This window comes from Callionymus lyra, chromosome 12 (genome assembly GCF_982586985.1).
Source record: "Callionymus lyra chromosome 12, fCalLyr1.hap1.1, whole genome shotgun sequence".
NCBI lineage: Eukaryota > Metazoa > Chordata > Actinopteri > Syngnathiformes > Callionymidae > Callionymus > Callionymus lyra.
The window spans coordinates 2,375,641-2,398,249 of record NC_141829.1 but is presented as its reverse complement, the minus strand read 5'-3'; positions in this window follow the sequence as shown (position 1 = coordinate 2,398,249).

The window sequence follows — 22,609 nt, the reverse complement described above, 5'->3', positions numbered from 1 at the left end:
ATGAAATGAAAAATAAAATGCAATAATAAAAAAATAACTGACATTAAATCAAATGTAATGAATAATATTCTCGATAGAACGAGTCTTGAACCAGGATGTTCTGGTCCTATGGATCCGTTGGACCAGGGTCAGCGAGGATCCTTCACGCCTCAGTGGCCACTACAGTTCCTGCAGAGATGGAAGAAGCAGCCAATCACCTTCTCAGCAGGACGGATGAAAGCTACGGTCTGTCGTGCTCTGTTGCAGCAGAGAACCACACGCTGATGGAGGAGGTGATGATGGATCCACCATAACATCGACTGAACAGGAAGTTCCTCTTCCGATCCTTCTTCACCATCAGATGTTCTTCTCCCACGTCAGATGCCAGTGAAGATCTTCTGACGATCAACTCAACGTCCACCGTGGAGCTGCTGAGGATGAGAGGAGACACAGGTGTTGAAATGAAGGTCAGTGTTGAGACTAACATGTGAGAGACAGAAATATAAAGAGTTCCTGGAACATCTACAGACGAGCAGACGATTACGTTGGTACTACTGTGAGTGTGTACTATCATAGTATATGTGCCGTGAACACGTGTTTCTGTTTTCTCACTCCTGCCGAAATCGATGACTGAGTCACAGTTTGTTCATCTGTCGACGTGTCTGTTCAAATAAACACATTTTAATTCACCACAGAATTCTTGATCCATTCAAGACATGTTTGTTTGTAGGTCACGCGTTAAAGGTCACGTCAAGTGAAATCTCTCGTGACTTGTTCACATGTTTTAAATGTTAAAGTCTTCAAAGTGCAGTAGTTCATTCATCAGGACGTTGATCCGTTTTGAAGTTTTTACTTAATAAAGTTCTTTCCTGTGTGAAATCTCACTGAATGAGACTACGGTTTAAATTAAACATGGTGACATCACTCTGGCGCAGGTGTCTCTAGAAGATCTACATCAGTGAAGAACATGTTAATAAATATATATTTATGTAAACATGATGACATCACTCTGGCGCAGGTGTCTCTAGAAGATCTACATCAGTGAAGAACATGTTAATAAACTAAATATATATTTATGTAAACATGGTGACATCACTCTGGCGCAGGAGTCTCTAGAAGATCTACATCAGTGAAGAACATGTTAATAAATATATATTTATGTAAACATGGTGACATCACTCTGGCGCAGGTGTCTCTAGAAGATCTACATCAGTGAAGAACATGTTAATAAACTAAATATATATTTATGTAAACATGGTGACATCACTCTGGCGCAGGTGTCTCTAGAAGATCTACATCAGTGAAGAACATGTTAATAAACTAAATATATATTTATGTAAACATGGTGACATCACTCTGGCGCAGGTGTCTCTAGAAGATCTACATCAGTGAAGAACATGTTAATAAACTAAATATATATTTATGTAAACATGGTGACATCACTCTGGTGCAGGTGTCTCTAGAAGATCTACATCAGTGAAGAACATGTTAATAAACTAAATATATATTTATGTAAACATGGTGACATCACTCTGGCGCAGGTGTCTCTAGAAGATCTACATCAGTGAAGAACATGTTAATAAACTAAATATATATTTATGTAAACATGGTGACATCACTCTGGCGCAGGTGTCTCTAGAAGATCTACATCAGTGAAGAACATGTTAATAAACTAAATATATATTTATGTAAACATGGTGACATCACTCTGGCGCAGGTGTCTCTAGAAGATCTACATCAGTGAAGAACATGTTAATAAACTAAATATATATTTATGTAAACATGGTGACATCACTCTGGCGCAGGTGTCTCTAGAAGATCTACATCAGTGAAGAACATGTTAATAAACTAAATATATATTTATGTAAACATGGTGACATCACTCTGGCGCAGGTGTCTCTAGAAGATCTACATCAGTGAAGAACATGTTAATAAATAAATATATATTTATGTAAACATGGTGACATCACTCTGGTGCAGGTGTCTCTAGAAGATCTACATCAGTGAAGAACATGTTAATAAACTAAATATATATTTATGTAAACATGATGACATCACTCTGGTGCAGGTGTCTCTAGAAGATCTACATCAGTGAAGAACATGTTAATAAATATATATTTATGTAAACATGATGACATCACTCTGGCGCAGGTGTCTCTAGAAGATCTACATCAGTGAAGAACATGTTAATAAACTAAATATATATTTATGTAAACATGGTGACATCACTCTGGTGCAGGTGTCTCTAGAAGATCTACATCAGTGAAGAACATGTTAATAAACTAAATATATATTTATGTAAACATGGTGACATCACTCTGGTGCAGGTGTCTCTAGAAGATCTACATCAGTGAAGAACATGTTAATAAATATATATTTATGTAAACATGGTGACATCACTCTGGCGCAGGTGTCTCTAGAAGATCTACATCAGTGAAGAACATGTTAATAAATAAATATATATTTATGTAAACATGGTGACATCACTCTGGTGCAGGTGTCTCTAGAAGATCTACATCAGTGAAGAACATGTTAATAAACTAAATATATATTTATGTAAACATGATGACATCACTCTGGCGCAGGTGTCTCTAGAAGATCTACATCAGTGAAGAACATGTTAATAAATAAATATATATTTATGTAAACATGGTGACATCACTCTGGCGCAGGTGTCTCTAGAAGATCTACATCAGTGAAGAACATGTTAATAAATAAATATATATTTATGTAAACATGATGACATCACTCTGGCGCAGGTGTCTCTAGAAGATCTACATCAGTGAAGAACATGTTAATAAACTAAATATATATTTATGTAAACATGATGACATCACTCTGGCGCAGGTGTCTCTAGAAGATCTACATCAGTGAAGAACATGTTAATAAACTAAATATATATTTATGTAAACATGATGACATCACTCTGGCGCAGGTGTCTCTAGAAGATCTACATCAGTGAAGAACATGTTAATAAACTAAATATATATTTATGTAAACATGGTGACATCACTCTGGTGCAGGTGTCTCTAGAAGATCTACATCAGTGAAGAACATGTTAATAAATAAATATATATTTATGCAAACATGGTGACATCACTCTGGTGCAGGTGTCTCTAGAAGATCTACATCAGTGAAGAACATGTTAATAAACTAAATATATATTTATGTAAACATGGTGACATCACTCTGGCGCAGGTGTCTCTAGAAGATCTACATCAGTGAAGAACATGTTAATAAATAAATATATATTTATGCAAACATGGTGACATCACTCTGGCGCAGGTGTCTCTAGAAGATCTACATCAGTGAAGAACATGTTAATAAACTAAATATATATTTATGTAAACATGGTGACATCACTCTGGCGCAGGTGTCTCTAGAATATCTACATCAGTGAAGAACATGTTAATAAATATATATTTATGTAAACATGGTGACATCACTCTGGCGCAGGTGTCTCTAGAAGATCTACATCAGTGAAGAACAATTAAATAAACTAAATATATATTTATGTAAACATGGTGACATCACTCTGGCGCAGGTGTCTCTAGAAGATCTACATCAGTGAAGAACATGTTAATAAACTAAATATATATTTATGTAAACATGGTGACATCACTCTGGCGCAGGTGTCTCTAGAAGATCTACATCAGTGAAGAACAATTAAATAAACTAAATATATATTTATGTAAACATGGTGACATCACTCTGGCGCAGGTGTCTCTAGAAGATCTACATCAGTGAAGAACATGTTAATAAACTAAATATATATTTATGTAAACATGGTGACATCACTCTGGCGCAGGTGTCTCTAGAAGATCTACATCAGTGAAGAACATGTTAATAAACTAAATATATATTTATGTAAACATGGTGACATCACTCTGGCGCAGGTGTCTCTAGAAGATCTACATCAGTGAAGAACATGTTAATAAACTAAATATATATTTATGTAAACATGGTGACATCACTCTGGCGCAGGTGTCTCTAGAAGATCTACATCAGTGAAGAACATGTTAATAAACTAAATATATATTTATGTAAACATGGTGACATCACTCTGGTGCAGGTGTCTCTAGAAGATCTACATCAGTGAAGAACATGTTAATAAACTAAATATATATTTATGTAAACATGGTGACATCACTCTGGCGCAGGTGTCTCTAGAAGATCTACATCAGTGAAGAACATGTTAATAAACTAAATATATATTTATGTAAACATGGTGACATCACTCTGGCGCAGGTGTCTCTAGAAGATCTACATCAGTGAAGAACATGTTAATAAACTAAATATATATTTATGTAAACATGGTGACATCACTCTGGCGCAGGTGTCTCTAGAAGATCTACATCAGTGAAGAACATGTTAATAAATATATATTTATGTAAACATGGTGACATCACTCTGGCGCAGGTGTCTCTAGAAGATCTACATCAGTGAAGAACATGTTAATAAATATATATTTATGTAAACATGGTGACATCACTCTGGCGCAGGAGTCTCTAGAAGATCTACATCAGTGAAGAACATGTTAATAAATATATATTTATGTAAACATGGTGACATCACTCTGGCGCAGGTGTCTCTAGAAGATCTACATCAGTGAAGAACATGTTAATAAACTAAATATATATTTATGTAAACATGATGACATCACTCTGGTGCAGGTGTCTCTAGAAGATCTACATCAGTGAAGAACATGTTAATAAACTAAATATATATTTATGTAAACATGATGACATCACTCTGGCGCAGGTGTCTCTAGAAGATCTACATCAGTGAAGAACAATTAAATAAACTAAATATATATTTATGTAAACATGGTGACATCACTCTGGCGCAGGTGTCTCTAGAAGATCTACATCAGTGAAGAACATGTTAATAAACTAAATATATATTTATGTAAACATGGTGACATCACTCTGGCGCAGGTGTCTCTAGAAGATCTACATCAGTGAAGAACATGTTAATAAACTAAATATATATTTATGTAAACATGGTGACATCACTCTGGCGCAGGTGTCTCTAGAAGATCTACATCAGTGAAGAACATGTTAATAAACTAAATATATATTTATGTAAAAATGGTGACATCACTCTGGCGCAGGTGTCTCTAGAAGATCTACATCAGTGAAGAACATGTTAATAAACTAAATATATATTTATGTCAACATGGTGACATCACTCTGGCGCAGGTGTCTCTAGAAGATCTACATCAGTGAAGAACATGTTAATAAACTAAATATATATTTATGTCAACATGGTGACATCACTCTGGCGCAGGTGTCTCTAGAAGATCTACATCAGTGAAGAACATGTTAATAAACTAAATATATATTTATGTCAACATGGTGACATCACTCTGGCGCAGGTGTCTCTAGAATATCTACATCAGTGAAGAACATGTTAATAAACTAAATATATATTTATGTAAACATGGTGACATCACTCTGGCGCAGGTGTCTCTAGAAGATCTACATCAGTGAAGAACATGTTAATAAATAAATATATATTTATGTAAACATGGTGACATCACTCTGGCGCAGGTGTCTCTAGAAGATCTACATCAGTGAAGAACATGTTAATAAACTAAATATATATTTATGTAAACATGGTGACATCACTCTGGCGCAGGTGTCTCTAGAAGATCTACATCAGTGAAGAACATGTTAATAAATAAATATATATTTATGTAAACATGGTGACATCACTCTGGCGCAGGTGTCTCTAGAAGATCTACATCAGTGAAGAACATGTTAATAAACTAAATATATATTTATGTAAACATGGTGACATCACTCTGGCGCAGGTGTCTCTAGAAGATCTACATCAGTGAAGAACATGTTAATAAATATATATTTATGTAAACATGGTGACATCACTCTGGCGCAGGTGTCTCTAGAAGATCTACATCAGTGAAGAACAATTAAATAAACTAAATATATATTTATGTAAACATGGTGACATCACTCTGGCGCAGGTGTCTCTAGAAGATCTACATCAGTGAGGAACATGTTAATAAACTAAATATATATTTATGTAAACATGGTGACATCACTCTGGCGCAGGTGTCTCTAGAAGATCTACATCAGTGAAGAACATGTTAATAAACTAAATATATATTTATGTAAACATGGTGACATCACTCTGGCACAGGTGTCTCTAGAAGATCTACATCAGTGAAGAACATGTTAATAAACTAAATATATATTTATGTAAACATGGTGACATCACTCTGGCGCAGGTGTCTCTAGAAGATCTACATCAGTGAAGAACATGTTAATAAACTAAATATATATTTATGTAAACATGGTGACATCACTCTGGCGCAGGTGTCTCTAGAAGATCTACATCAGTGAAGAACATGTTAATAAACTAAATATATATTTATGTAAACATGGTGACATCACTCTGGTGCAGGTGTCTCTAGAAGATCTACATCAGTGAAGAACATGTTAATAAACTAAATATATATTTATGTAAACATGGTGACATCACTCTGGTGCAGGTGTCTCTAGAAGATCTACATCAGTGAAGAACATGTTAATAAACTAAATATATATTTATGTAAACATGGTGACATCACTCTGGCGCAGGTGTCTCTAGAAGATCTACATCAGTGAAGAACATGTTAATAAACTAAATATATATTTATGTAAACATGGTGACATCACTCTGGCGCAGGTGTCTCTAGAAGATCTACATCAGTGAAGAACATGTTAATAAATATATATTTATGTAAACATGGTGACATCACTCTGGCGCAGGTGTCTCTAGAAGATCTACATCAGTGAAGAACATGTTAATAAACTAAATATATATTTATGTAAACATGATGACATCACTCTGGCGCAGGAGTCTCTAGAAGATCTACATCAGTGAAGAACATGTTAATAAATATATATTTATGTAAACATGGTGACATCACTCTGGCGCAGGTGTCTCTAGAAGATCTACATCAGTGAAGAACATGTTAATAAACTAAATATATATTTATGTAAACATGGTGACATCACTCTGGCGCAGGTGTCTCTAGAAGATCTACATCAGTGAAGAACATGTTAATAAACTAAATATATATTTATGTAAACATGGTGACATCACTCTGGCGCAGGTGTCTCTAGAAGATCTACATCAGTGAAGAACATGTTAATAAACTAAATATATATTTATGTAAACATGGTGACATCACTCTGGTGCAGGTGTCTCTAGAAGATCTACATCAGTGAAGAACATGTTAATAAACTAAATATATATTTATGTAAACATGGTGACATCACTCTGGCGCAGGTGTCTCTAGAAGATCTACATCAGTGAAGAACATGTTAATAAACTAAATATATATTTATGTAAAAATGGTGACATCACTCTGGCGCAGGTGTCTCTAGAAGATCTACATCAGTGAAGAACATGTTAATAAACTAAATATATATTTATGTCAACATGGTGACATCACTCTGGCGCAGGTGTCTCTAGAATATCTACATCAGTGAAGAACATGTTAATAAACTAAATATATATTTATGTAAACATGGTGACATCACTCTGGCGCAGGTGTCTCTAGAAGATCTACATCAGTGAAGAACATGTTAATAAATATATATTTATGTAAACATGATGACATCACTCTGGTGCAGGTGTCTCTAGAAGATCTACATCAGTGAAGAACATGTTAATAAACTAAATATATATTTATGTAAACATGGTGACATCACTCTGGTGCAGGTGTCTCTAGAAGATCTACATCAGTGAAGAACATGTTAATAAACTAAATATATATTTATGTAAACATGGTGACATCACTCTGGCGCAGGTGTCTCTAGAAGATCTACATCAGTGAAGAACATGTTAATAAACTAAATATATATTTATGTAAACATGATGACATCACTCTGGTGCAGGAGTCTCTAGAAGATCTACATCAGTGAAGAACATGTTAATAAATATATATTTATGTAAACATGGTGACATCACTCTGGCGCAGGTGTCTCTAGAAGATCTACATCAGTGAAGAACATGTTAATAAATATATATTTATGTAAACATGGTGACATCACTCTGGCGCAGGTGTCTCTAGAAGATCTACATCAGTGAAGAACATGTTAATAAACTAAATATATATTTATGTAAACATGGTGACATCACTCTGGCGCAGGTGTCTCTAGAAGATCTACATCAGTGAAGAACATGTTTATAAACTAAATATATATTTATGTAAACATGGTGACATCACTCTGGCGCAGGTGTCTCTAGAAGATCTACATCAGTGAAGAACATGTTAATAAACTAAATATATATTTATGTAAACATGGTGACATCACTCTGGCGCAGGTGTCTCTAGAAGATCTACATCAGTGAAGAACATGTTAATAAATATATATTTATGTAAACATGGTGACATCACTCTGGCGCAGGTGTCTCTAGAAGATCTACATCAGTGAAGAACATGTTAATAAACTAAATAAATATTTATGTAAACATGGTGACATCACTCTGGCGCAGGTGTCTCTAGAAGATCTACATCAGTGAAGAACATGTTAATAAATATATATTTATGTAAACATGAGTTACTTCTGCCTTTAGGTGTTTTTCTAATGTGTACATTAAGCAGCAAACCTTAGTTTCATTATTAGTTTTTAATGTAAAATACGGGAGTTTCAGGGGTGAGTTTAACATTTCCGTGAGTCCTTGAATGCAACTCGTGTTTTTGTGACCAATCAGAGCAGAGTGGGCGTGGTTTCTCGGACGAGATCGGCTGAAACGGAGCAAGTTAAGTGGGCGGAGTTTAAGTGTATTTTCTAATGTAAATATCTTTATTAAATGAGAGTTTTGTGCAAAAGGAAAAACTGACGAGTATAATAGAGTATAATAGAGTATAATAGAGTATAATAGAGTATAATAGAGTATAATAGAGTATAATAGAGTATGATAGAGTATAATAGAGTATAATAGAGTATAATAGAGTATAATAGAGTATGATAGAGTATAATAGAGTATAATAGAGTATAATAGAGTATAATAGAGTATAATAGAGTATGATAGAGTATAATAGAGTATAATAGAGTATAATAGAGTATAATAGAGTATAATAGAGTATAATAGAGTATAATAGAGGTCCTAGAATAATTTAGACACACATTTGGTTCACTGTATGAACCGTGAGGATTTTGTTGTTACATAGAAAATACACATTTATTCATCAGGTTTATAGTAATAATCAACAGTTTTGTTTGTGTTGTTATTATTTGACATGTTTTGTGTTTACGTTGAAGGTTGACTTGTGAGTAGAAACTACATATTTTCAGTTGTTGTTGTTTAGTGTTAAAAAAAAGTTTTGAATATATAAAAATATTAAAAAAAACATATTAAAAATATATTTGACTTTAGTTAAAACTCTGGCGCCGATGTTTACAAACATCTCGTTCATTTGTGTTTATCGTGACACATTTGTGTTTATCATGACACATTTGTGTTTATCGTGACACATTTGTGTTTATCGTGACACATTTGTGTTTATCGTGACACATTTGTGTTTATCGTGACACATTTGTGTTTATCATGACACATTTGTGTTTATCATGACACATTTGTGTTTATCGTGACACATTTGTTTTTATCGTGACACATTTGTGTTTATCATGACACGTTAGTGTTTATCATGACACATTTGTGTTCATCGTGACACATTTGTGTTCATCGTGACACATTTGTGTTCATCGTGACACATTTGTGTTTATCGCGACACATTTGTGTTCATCATGACACGTTAGTGTTTATCGTGACATGTTTGTGTTTATCGCGACACATTTGTGTTTATCGTGACACATTTGTGTTCATCGTGACACATTTGTGTTTATCGCGACACATTTGTGTTCATCATGACACGTTAGTGTTTATCGTGACATGTTTGTGTTTATCGCGACACATTTGTGTTTATCGTGACACATTTGTGTTTATCGCGACACATTTGTGTTCATCATGACACGTTAGTGTTTATCGTGACATGTTTGTGTTTATCGCGACACATTTGTGTTTATCGTGACACATTTGTGTTCATCGTGACACATTTGTGTTTATCGCGACACATTTGTGTTCATCATGACACGTTAGTGTTTATCGTGACATGTTTGTGTTTATCGCGACACATTTGTGTTTATCGCGACACATTTGTGTTTATCGCGACACATTTGTGTTCATCATGACACGTTAGTGTTTATCGTGACATGTTTGTGTTTATCGCGACACATTTGTGTGTATCGCGACACATTTGTGTTTATCGCGACACATTTGTGTTTATCGTGACACATTTGTGTTCATCGTGACACATTTGTGTTTATCGTGACACATTTGTGTTTATCGTGATATGTTTTAGTTCATCGTGACACATTTGTGTTTATCGTGATATGTTTTAGTTCATCGTGACACATTTGTGTTCATCGTGACACATTTGTGTTTATCGTGATATGTTTTAGTTCATCGTGACACATTTGTGTTTATCGTGATATGTTTTAGTTCATCGTGACACATTTGTGTTTATCGTGATATGTTTTAGTTCATCGTGACACATTTGTGTTCATCGTGACACATTTGTGTTCATCGCGACACATTTGTGTTTATCGTGACACATTTGTGTTCATCGTGACACATTTGTGTTTATCGTGACACATTTGTGTTTATCGTGATATGTTTTAGTTCATCGTGACACATTTGTGTTTATCGTGATATGTTTTAGTTCATCGTGACACATTTGTGTTCATCGTGACACATTTGTGTTTATCGTGATATGTTTTAGTTCATCGTGACACATTTGTGTTTATCGTGATATGTTTTAGTTCATCGTGACACATTTGTGTTTATCGTGATATGTTTTAGTTCATCGTGACACATTTGTGTTCATCCTGACACATTTGTGTTTATCGTGATATGTTTTAGTTCATCGTGACACATTTGTGTTTATCGTGATATGTTTTAGTTCATCGTGACACATTTGTGTTCATCGTGACACATTTGTGTTTATCGTGATATGTTTTAGTTCATCGTGACACATTTGTGTTTATCGTGATATGTTTTAGTTCATCGTGACACATTTGTGTTTATCGTGATATGTTTTAGTTCATCGTGACACATTTGTGTTCATCCTGACACATTTGTGTTTATCGTGATATGTTTTAGTTCATCGTGACACATTTGTGTTTATCGTGATATGTTTTAGTTCATCGTGACACATTTGTGTTCATCGTGACACATTTGTGTTTATCGTGATATGTTTTAGTTCATCGTGACACATTTGTGTTTATCGTGATATCTTTTAGTTCATCGTGACACATTTGTGTTTATCGTGATATGTTTTAGTTCATCGTGACACATTTGTGTTCATCGTGACACATTTGTGTTCATCGTGACACATTTGTGTTTATCGTGACACATTTGTGTTTATCGTGATATGTTTTAGTTCATCGTGACACATTTGTGTTCATCGTGACACATTTGTGTTTATCGTGACACATTTGTGTTTATCGTGATATGTTTTAGTTCATCGTGACACATTTGTGTTTATCGTGATATGTTTTAGTTCATCGTGACACATTTGTGTTCATCGTGACACATTTGTGTTCATCGTGACACATTTGTGTTCATCGTGACACATTTGTGTTCATCGTGACACATTTGTGTTCATCGTGACACATTTGTGTTCATCGTGACACATTTGTGTTTATCGTGATATGTTTTAGTTCATCGTGACACATTTGTGTTCATCGTGACACATTTGTGTTTATCGTGACACATTTGTGTTTATCGTGATATTTTTTAGTTCATCGTGACACATTTGTGTTTATCGTGATATGTTTTAGTTCATCGTGACACATTTGTGTTCATCGTGACACATTTGTGTTCATCGTGACACATTTGTGTTCATCGTGACACATTTGTGTTTATCGTGACACATTTGTGTCGACTCGAGTCGACTCACGTATTTCTCGACACGATGGTGTCGTCGGTTGGATCCAGGCCAGAGCAATCGTCTAATGTGTCGTCTGGCGCGAGAACATCTCAAGTTTATTGAAACACCTGAATCCTCGTCAGTCACCGACTGAAAGTCGATTCAATAAAAGAACATTTATCCAAATATAGGAAACACTGATGATCGTCTACTTCTGTCTGCGACACTTAGAATCACATCAGAATTAAAAAAGTTAAAGTTACTTCATTAGGAACAAGAAAGTTTTGCTAAATCTCCAGAGAAGATGTTTCTTCTATAATCAATCAAAGATGATTTTATTACTTCATTCAAGCACAAGAACATATTTCACTGAAACTGTTTGTCAATCTCTTCACCATCAGCAGCTTCTCGCCTACGATTGGTGGAACCAGACGATAACAGGATGTTCTACGTCTACTTCCTGTTTCATCAGATGTGAAGCAACAACGTGTGTGAACTCACATGATTGACACTATTTTAATGCAATAAAAACATCATTATTGCCTTTTTTAAATAATTATTGGAATTAAAATATAACTTATATTGAGTAATTGAAATATAAAATATAACAAATATTGAATAATTAAACTATAACAAATATTGAATAATTAAAATACAACAAATATTGAATAATTACAATTAAAATATAAAAAATATTGAATAATAGAAATTATACTATAACAAATATTGAATAATTAAAATTAAAATATAACGAATATTGAATAATTCAAATTCGAATATAACAAATATTGAAAAGTTAAAATATAAAAATATTGAATAATTCAAATATAACAAATATTGAATAATTGAAATTAAAATATAACAAATATTGAATAATTCAAATAAAAATATAACAAATATTGAATAATTCAAATATAACAAATATTGAATAATTAAAATATAACAAATATTGAATAATTGAAATTAAAATATAACAAATATTGAATAATTAAAATTAAAATATAACAAATATTGAATAATTGAAATTAAAATATAACAAATATTGAATAATTAAAATTAAAATATAACAAATATTGAATAATTCAAATATAACAAATATTGAATAATTAAAATATAACAAATATTGAATAATTAAAATATAAAATCTAAAAATATTCTTCTGTCTTCGTCTGTGAGTGAGAGTCGACTCTGCAGCGACTTCATGATGTCTGTCATGATGTCAGAGTGTTAAAGGTAATTTAAGTGAAAATCACAATAAATCAAATAAGAGGAAAACACACAAATTAAACTATAATTTATTCTTTATTTACAACTTCATCTTTGGAACGCTTCCTTAAACAGGAAAAAAAGGAAATATGTTTAATTTATATTTATTTATATAAACACACTCATTGATGCAGTTAAGTGGAAACACAAACACACAGAAATGTGTATATAAATGATTAAATACTTGTGTATTTCCAAAAAGATATTCTAAAACAACTCATTAACCAACAGTTTTTTCCTCTTGTTTTTCTCTCCTTTAACTTCTGTTTATATCTTTACTTATTTCTGTCACGTTTTATTGACCTCGTCCTGACCCTCCTGGTCAAAGGTCAACCCTGCGAGGTTGAACTTTAGCTCTGGAGCTCCTTCGCCTGCCAGTGACTCGGAGTAGAGCTTCTCTGAAGACAGGAAGTGACACGAAGCATCTTCTGAACACATGAAAGTTCATGGATTCTCCGTCCGAACAAAGAAACATGTCGAGGTCACGGAAAACACATTGAGATCCATTAGATGTCCTTGATGTTGTTGATCCTCACGCCGTGATGACCTGAGCGTCAGTCAAGATGACGGACAGCTGACAGCAGGTTTCTATAGCATTACACAAGAGGGTCGCTCGCACCTTCTCATGATCCCACGCTCTGGAACATGGCTTGTGTTGAGACGCGGAGGAGGAAGAGAAAGTGGAGAGTCTTTAAGAAGGTGGAGGAGGAGTTACTCCCTGTTACTCCTGCAGGAGCAGAGAAGACTGAGGTCTGAGAGAAGGAGATGTGACTGACCTTCACTGACCTTCACTGACCTTCACTGACCTTCACTGACCTTCACTGACCTTCACTGACCTTCACTGACCTTCACTCTTCTCTCCTTCACTCTTTTTTTCTTTGTCAACATGTTTGTCTCGTGAAACCAACACTTTAATATTCTGGACACATTTGAAGAAGTCACACCTCGGAGGAAAATACTCTCCATCCTTTCATTCTTAACATCCTTTCATACTCAACATCCTTTCATACTCAACATCCTTTCATAATCTCAGTCCTTTTATACTCTCCATCCTTTCATACTCTCCATCCTTTCATAATCTCAGCCCTTTCATACTCTCCATACTTTCATACTCTCCATACTTTCATACTCTCCATCCTTTCATACTCTCCATACTTTCATACTCTCCATACTTTCATACTCTCCATACTTTCATACTCTCCATCCTTTCATACTCTCCATACTTTCATACTCTCCATCCTTTCATACTCTCCATACTTTCATACTCTCCATCCTTTCATACTCTCCATCCTTTCATACTCTCCATACTTTCATACTCTCCATACTTTCATACTCTCCATACTTTCATACTCTCCATCCTTTCATACTCTCCATACTTTCATACTCTCCATCCTTTCATACTCTCCATACTTTCATACTCTCCATACTTTCATACTCAACATCCTTTCATACTCTCCATCCTTTCATACTCAACATCCTTTCATAATCTCAGCCCTTTTATACTCTCCATCCTTTCATACTCAACATCCTTTCATACTCAACATCCTTTCATACTCAACATCCTTTCATACTCAACATCCTTTCATAATCTTGGCCCTTTTATACTCTCCATCCTTTCATACTCAACATCCTTTCATAATCTTAGCCCTTTTATACTCTCCATCCTTTCATACTCAACATCCTTTCATACTCTCCATACTTTCATACTCAACATCCTTTCATACTCTCCATACTTTCATACTCTCCATCCTTTCATACTCTCCATACTTTCATACTCAACATCCTTTCATACTCTCCATACTTTCATACTCAACATCCTTTCATACTCTCCATACTTTCATACTCTCCATCCTTTCATACTCTCCATCCTTTCATACTCAACATCCTTTCATGCTCTCCATACTTTCATACTCTCCATCCTTTCATACTCTCCATACTTTCATACTCAACATCCTTTCATACTCTCCATACTTTCATACTCTCCATCCTTTCATACTCTCCATACTTTCATACTCTCCATCCTTTCATACTCAACATCCTTTCATGCTCTCCATCCGTTCATACTCTCCATCCGTTCATACTCTCCATCCTTTCATACTCTCCATCCGTTACTACTCTCCATCCTTTCATATTCTCCATCCTTTCATACTCTCCATCCTTTCATACTCTCCATCCTTTCATACTCTCCATCCTTTCATACTCTCCATACTTTCATACTCTCCATCCTTTCATACTCTCCATCCTTTCATACTCTCCATCCATTCATACTCTCCATCCTTTCATACTCTCCATCCTTTCATACTCTCCATCCTTTCATACTCTCCATCCTTTCATACTCAACATCCTTTCATACTCTCCATACTTTCATACTCTCCATCCTTTCATACTCTCCATCCTTTCATGCTCTCCATCCTTTCATACTCTCCATCCTTTCATACTATCCATCCTTTCATACTCTCCATACTTTCATACTCTCCATCCTTTCATACTCAACATCCTTTCATACTCTCCATCCGTTCATACTCTCCATCCGTTCATACTCTCCATCCGTTAATACTCTCCATCCTTTCATACTCTCCATCCTTTCATATTCTCCATCCTTTCATACTCTCCATCCTTTCATACTCTCCCTCCTTTCATACTCTCCATACTTTCATACTCTCCATCCTTTCATATTCTCCATCCTTTCATACTCTCCATCCATTCATACTCTCCATACTTTCATACTCTCCATCCTTTCATACTCTCCATCCATTCATACTCTCCATACTTTCATACTCTCCATCCTTTCATACTCTCCATCCTTTCATACTCTCCATCCTTTCATACTCTCCATCCTTTCATACTCTCCATCCTTTCATACTCTCCATCCTTTCATACTCTCCATCCATTCATACTCTCCATCCTTTCATACTCTCCATCCTTTCATACTCTCCATCCATTCATACTCTCCATACTTTCATACTCTCCATCCTTTCATACTCTCCATCCTTTCATACTCTCCATCCTTTCATACTCTCCATCCTTTCATACTCTCCATCCTTTCATACTCTCCATCCTTTCATACTCTCCATCCTTTCATACTCTCCATCCATTCATACTCTCCATCCTTTCATACTCTCCATCCTTTCATACTCTCCATCCTTTCATACTCTCCATCCTTTCATGCTCTCCATCCTTTCATACTCTCCATCCTTTCATACTCTCCATCCTTTTATACTCTCCATCCTTTCATACTCTCCATCCTTTCATACTCTCCATCCTTTCATACTCTCCATCCTTTCATACTCTCTATCCTTTCATACTCTCCATCCTTTCATGCTCTCCATCCTTTCATACTCTCCATCCTTTCATACTCTCCATCCTTTTATACTCTCCATCCTTTTATACTCTCCATACTTTCATACTCTCCATCCTTTCATACTCTCCATCCTTTCATACTCTCCATACTTTCATACTCTCCATACTTTCATACTCTCCATACTTTCATACTCTCCATCCTTTCATACTCTCCATACTTTCATACTCTCCATCCTTTCATACTCTCCATACTTTCATACTCTCCATACTTTCATACTCAACATCCTTTCATACTCTCCATCCTTTCATACTCAACATCCTTTCATAATCTCAGCCCTTTTATACTCTCCATCCTTTCATACTCAACATCCTTTCATACTCAACATCCTTTCATACTCAACATCCTTTCATACTCAACATCCTTTCATAATCTTGGCCCTTTTATACTCTCCATCCTTTCATACTCAACATCCTTTCATAATCTTAGCCCTTTTATACTCTCCATCCTTTCATACTCAACATCCTTTCATACTCTCCATACTTTCATACTCAACATCCTTTCATACTCTCCATACTTTCATACTCTCCATCCTTTCATACTCTCCATACTTTCATACTCAACATCCTTTCATACTCTCCATACTTTCATACTCAACATCCTTTCATACTCTCCATACTTTCATACTCTCCATCCTTTCATACTCTCCATCCTTTCATACTCAACATCCTTTCATGCTCTCCATACTTTCATACTCTCCATCCTTTCATACTCTCCATACTTTCATACTCAACATCCTTTCATACTCTCCATACTTTCATACTCTCCATCCTTTCATACTCTCCATACTTTCATACTCTCCATCCTTTCATACTCAACATCCTTTCATGCTCTCCATCCGTTCATACTCTCCATCCGTTCATACTCTCCATCCTTTCATACTCTCCATCCGTTACTACTCTCCATCCTTTCATATTCTCCATCCTTTCATACTCTCCATCCTTTCATACTCTCCATCCTTTCATACTCTCCATCCTTTCATACTCTCCATACTTTCATACTCTCCATCCTTTCATACTCTCCATCCTTTCATACTCTCCATCCATTCATACTCTCCATCCTTTCATACTCTCCATCCTTTCATACTCTCCATCCTTTCATACTCTCCATCCTTTCATACTCAACATCCTTTCATACTCTCCATACTTTCATACTCTCCATCCTTTCATACTCTCCATCCTTTCATGCTCTCCATCCTTTCATACTCTCCATCCTTTCATACTATCCATCCTTTCATACTCTCCATACTTTCATACTCTCCATCCTTTCATACTCAACATCCTTTCATACTCTCCATCCGTTCATACTCTCCATCCGTTCATACTCTCCATCCGTTAATACTCTCCATCCTTTCATACTCTCCATCCTTTCATATTCTCCATCCTTTCATACTCTCCATCCTTTCATACTCTCCCTCCTTTCATACTCTCCATACTTTCATACTCTCCATCCTTTCATATTCTCCATCCTTTCATACTCTCCATCCATTCATACTCTCCATACTTTCATACTCTCCATCCTTTCATACTCTCCATCCATTCATACTCTCCATACTTTCATACTCTCCATCCTTTCATACTCTCCATCCTTTCATACTCTCCATCCTTTCATACTCTCCATCCTTTCATACTCTCCATCCTTTCATACTCTCCATCCTTTCATACTCTCCATCCATTCATACTCTCCATCCTTTCATACTCTCCATCCTTTCATACTCTCCATCCATTCATACTCTCCATACTTTCATACTCTCCATCCTTTCATACTCTCCATCCTTTCATACTCTCCATCCTTTCATACTCTCCATCCTTTCATACTCTCCATCCTTTCATACTCTCCATCCTTTCATACTCTCCATCCTTTCATACTCTCCATCCATTCATACTCTCCATCCTTTCATACTCTCCATCCTTTCATACTCTCCATCCTTTCATACTCTCCATCCTTTCATGCTCTCCATCCTTTCATACTCTCCATCCTTTCATACTCTCCATCCTTTTATACTCTCCATCCTTTCATACTCTCCATCCTTTCATACTCTCCATCCTTTCATACTCTCCATCCTTTCATACTCTCTATCCTTTCATACTCTCCATCCTTTCATGCTCTCCATCCTTTCATACTCTCCATCCTTTCATACTCTCCATCCTTTTATACTCTCCATCCTTTTATACTCTCCATACTTTCATACTCTCCATACTTTCATACTCTCCATCCTTTCATACTCTCCATTTTTTCATACTCTCCATCCTTTCATACTCTCCATCCTTTCATACTCTCCATCCTTTCATATTCTCCATCCTTTCATACTCTCCATCCTTTCATACTCTCCATCCTTTCATACTCTCCATCCTTTCATACTCTCCATCCTTTCATACTCTCCATCCTTTCATACTCTCCATTTTTCATACTCTCCATCCTTTCATACTCTCCATCCTTTCATACTCTCCATCCTTTCATATTCTCCATCCTTTCATACTCTCCATCCTTTCATACTCTCCATCCTTTCATACTCTCCATCCTTTCATACTCTCCATACTTTCATACTCTCCATCCTTTCATACTCTCCATCCTTTCATACTCTCCATCCTTTCATACTCTCCATCCTTTCATACTCTCCATTTTTTCATACTCTCCATCCTTTCATACTCTCCATCCTTTCATACTCTCCATCCTTTCATATTCTCCATCCTTTCATACTCTCCATCCTTTCATACTCTCCATCCTTTCATATTCTCCATCCTTTCATACTCTCCATCCTTTCATACTCTCCATCCTTTCATACTCTCCATCCTTTCATATTCTCCATCCTTTCATACTCTCCATCCTTTCATACTCTCCATCCTTTCATACTCTCCATACTTTCATACTCTCCATACTTTCATACTCAACATCCTTTCATACTCAACATCCTTTCATACTCTCCATCCTTTCATACTCTCCATCCTTTCATACTCTCCATCCTTTCATATTCTCCATCCTTTCATACTCTCCATCCTTTCATACTCTCCATCCTTTCATATTCTCCATCCTTTCATACTCTCCATCCTTTCATACTCTCCATCCTTTCATACTCTCCATCCTTTCATACTCTCCATACTTTCATACTCTCCATCCTTTCATACTCTCCATCCTTTCATACTCTCCATCCTTTCATACTCTCCATCCTTTCATACTCTCCATTTTTTCATACTCTCCATCCTTTCATACTCTCCATCCTTTCATACTCTCCATCCTTTCATATTCTCCATCCTTTCATACTCTCCATCCTTTCATACTCTCCATCCTTTCATATTCTCCATCCTTTCATACTCTCCATCCTTTCATACTCTCCATCCTTTCATACTCTCCATCCTTTCATATTCTCCATCCTTTCATACTCTCCATCCTTTCATACTCTCCATCCTTTCATACTCTCCATCCTTTCATATTCTCCATCCTTTCATACTCTCCATCCTTTCATACTCTCCATCCTTTCATACTCTCCATCCTTTCATACTCTCCATACTTTCATACTCTCCATCCGTTCATACTCAACATCCTTTCATACTCTCCATACTTTCATACTCTCCATCCTTTCATACTCTCCATCCTTTCATATTCTCCATCCTTTCATACTCTCCATCCTTTCATACTCTCCATCCTTTCATACTCTCCATCCTTTCATACTCTCCATACTTTCATACTCTCCATCCTTTCATACTCAACATCCTTTCATACTCTCCATACTTTCATACTCTAAATATATCTATCTTTCTTGAACGACAACAATAAAATAAAAAACACCAACTGAGTATCACCGCATGCATTGCAGGACTAGATCTATCCATTGATCACTGTGTGTTTGTTTCCTTCATTTGGATTTATTATAAATATTGTTATATTTGAGCAAAAAGAAGTAAAAACACCAAAAGACAAATCCTGTTTAAATACAGAAGAATCACATCAATAGAAACTTATATCTCGTGTCGTATTATCTTTATAACCATGATGTAGTAGAACATATGTGAATATCCATAAGAATACACATCATACTACTCGTTTCATTGCAATATACAGTATGTATGTAGTAGGAAAATGTTGTCACAACATGATCTGGATCTTATAATCCATGTGTTTGTTTCTTCTCGTCTGGACTATTGTAACAGTTTGTTTTCATGTCTTAACAAGAAGGATGTGTCTCTCCTGCAGTTGATTCAGAATTCTGAGCCGCTCTAGTAGAAGAACTCACATTTCTCCGATCCTTAAAACTCTTCACTGGCTTCCAGTTTCTTTCAGGATCAACTTTAAAATTCTGGTTCTTACTTTCAGATCTATTCATGGTCAGACCTTCCATCAGTGATCTGATCCAGACTTACACCCCAGCTCGGGCTCTGAGGTCTGTGGATCAGAATCTACTTATGGTTCCACGCACACGGCTCAGGACCAGAGGAGAGAAATCTTTTCAGGCTGTTGCTCCTAAGCTTTGGAACGATCTTCTCTCTCTTTGCTCTTGATGATCTACTGACTCCTTTAAGAAACATCTTAAGACGTTTCTATTTGTTCAGGCTTTTCCTTGAATTTCTCGAACTCCTGTGTTGTTCTCAGTATTATCTTGATCTTTGAAGTATGTACTGTTTTGAGTATTGTTTTGATTGTTAAAGCGCTTTGTGACCCTGGTCTCGAAAAGCGCTATATAAATAAATATTACTTACTTACTTACTTACTAATATGTATTTAATATAACTGGGCTTCAACACGTTTGTCACGAGAGTTCTTCATGTTACTATTGTTGTTTTTATTGTTGTTTACTTATATTGTTGATTTGATGTTCATGCGAAACAACAAGTAGCATCATCGGTGATGTCATCCGTGATGTCATCCGTGATGTCATCCGTGATGTCATCCGTGACGTGTGGAGGTGTTTGACGATCATGGTTGTGGAGCAGATTCAAAACATCTGCTCAACTTCCTGCCCCTTGATGATGTCATAGAGACGCGCCGCACTCGCGGTGACCTCCAGGTCGTCAGTGAAAGAAGCTCCTCGTGTTCCTGAAGATATCCTCCTAGAATCATGTGGTGCTGACACTGTTGTGTAACTACGACAACAATGACTCACAACAGTAGGAGTGAGACACAAGATTTACTAACAACACAAATTGTTCTTCATGTCGTTTGAAGTTTTTATGATAATGATTTGATTGACATGGATTTATTTACAACAACGTGTTGATTATAATAAAAACATCTTCATCTTCATCTTCATCTTCATCTTCATCTTCATCTTCATCTTCATCTTCATCTTCATCTTCATCGACATCAACATCATCTTCATCTTCATCTTCATCTTCATCATCTTCATCTTCATCTTCATCTTCATCTTCATCTTCATCAACATCAATATCATCTTCATCATCGTCATCATCTTCATCATCTTCATCATCATCTACATCTTCATGTTCATGTTCATGTTCATGTTCATGTTCATGTTCATGTTCATCTTCATCTCCATCTTCATCTTCATCTTCATCTTCATCTTCATCTTCATCTTCAATTTCATCATCATCATCATCTTCATCTTCATCTTCATTTTCATCTTCATCTTCATCTTCATCTTCATCTTCATCTTCATCTTCATCTTCATCTTCATCTTCATCTTCATCGACATCATCTTCATCTTCATCATCTTCATCTTCATCTTCATCTTCATCAACATCAATATCATCTTCATCATCGTCATCATCTTCATCATCTTCATCATCATCTACATCTTCATCTTCATCTTCATCTTCATCTTCATGTTCATGTTCATGTTCATGTTCATGTTCATGTTCATGTTCATGTTCATGTTCATGTTCATGTTCATGTTCATCTTCATCTCCATCTTCATCTTCATCTTCATCTTCATCTTCATCTTCAATTTCATCATCATCTTCATCTTCATCTTCATCTTCATCTTCATCTTCATCTTCATCTTCATCTTCATCTTCATCTTCATCTTCATCATCAACATCAACATCATCTTCACCTTCATCTTCATCTTCATCTTCATCATGTTCATGTTCATGTTCATCTTCCTC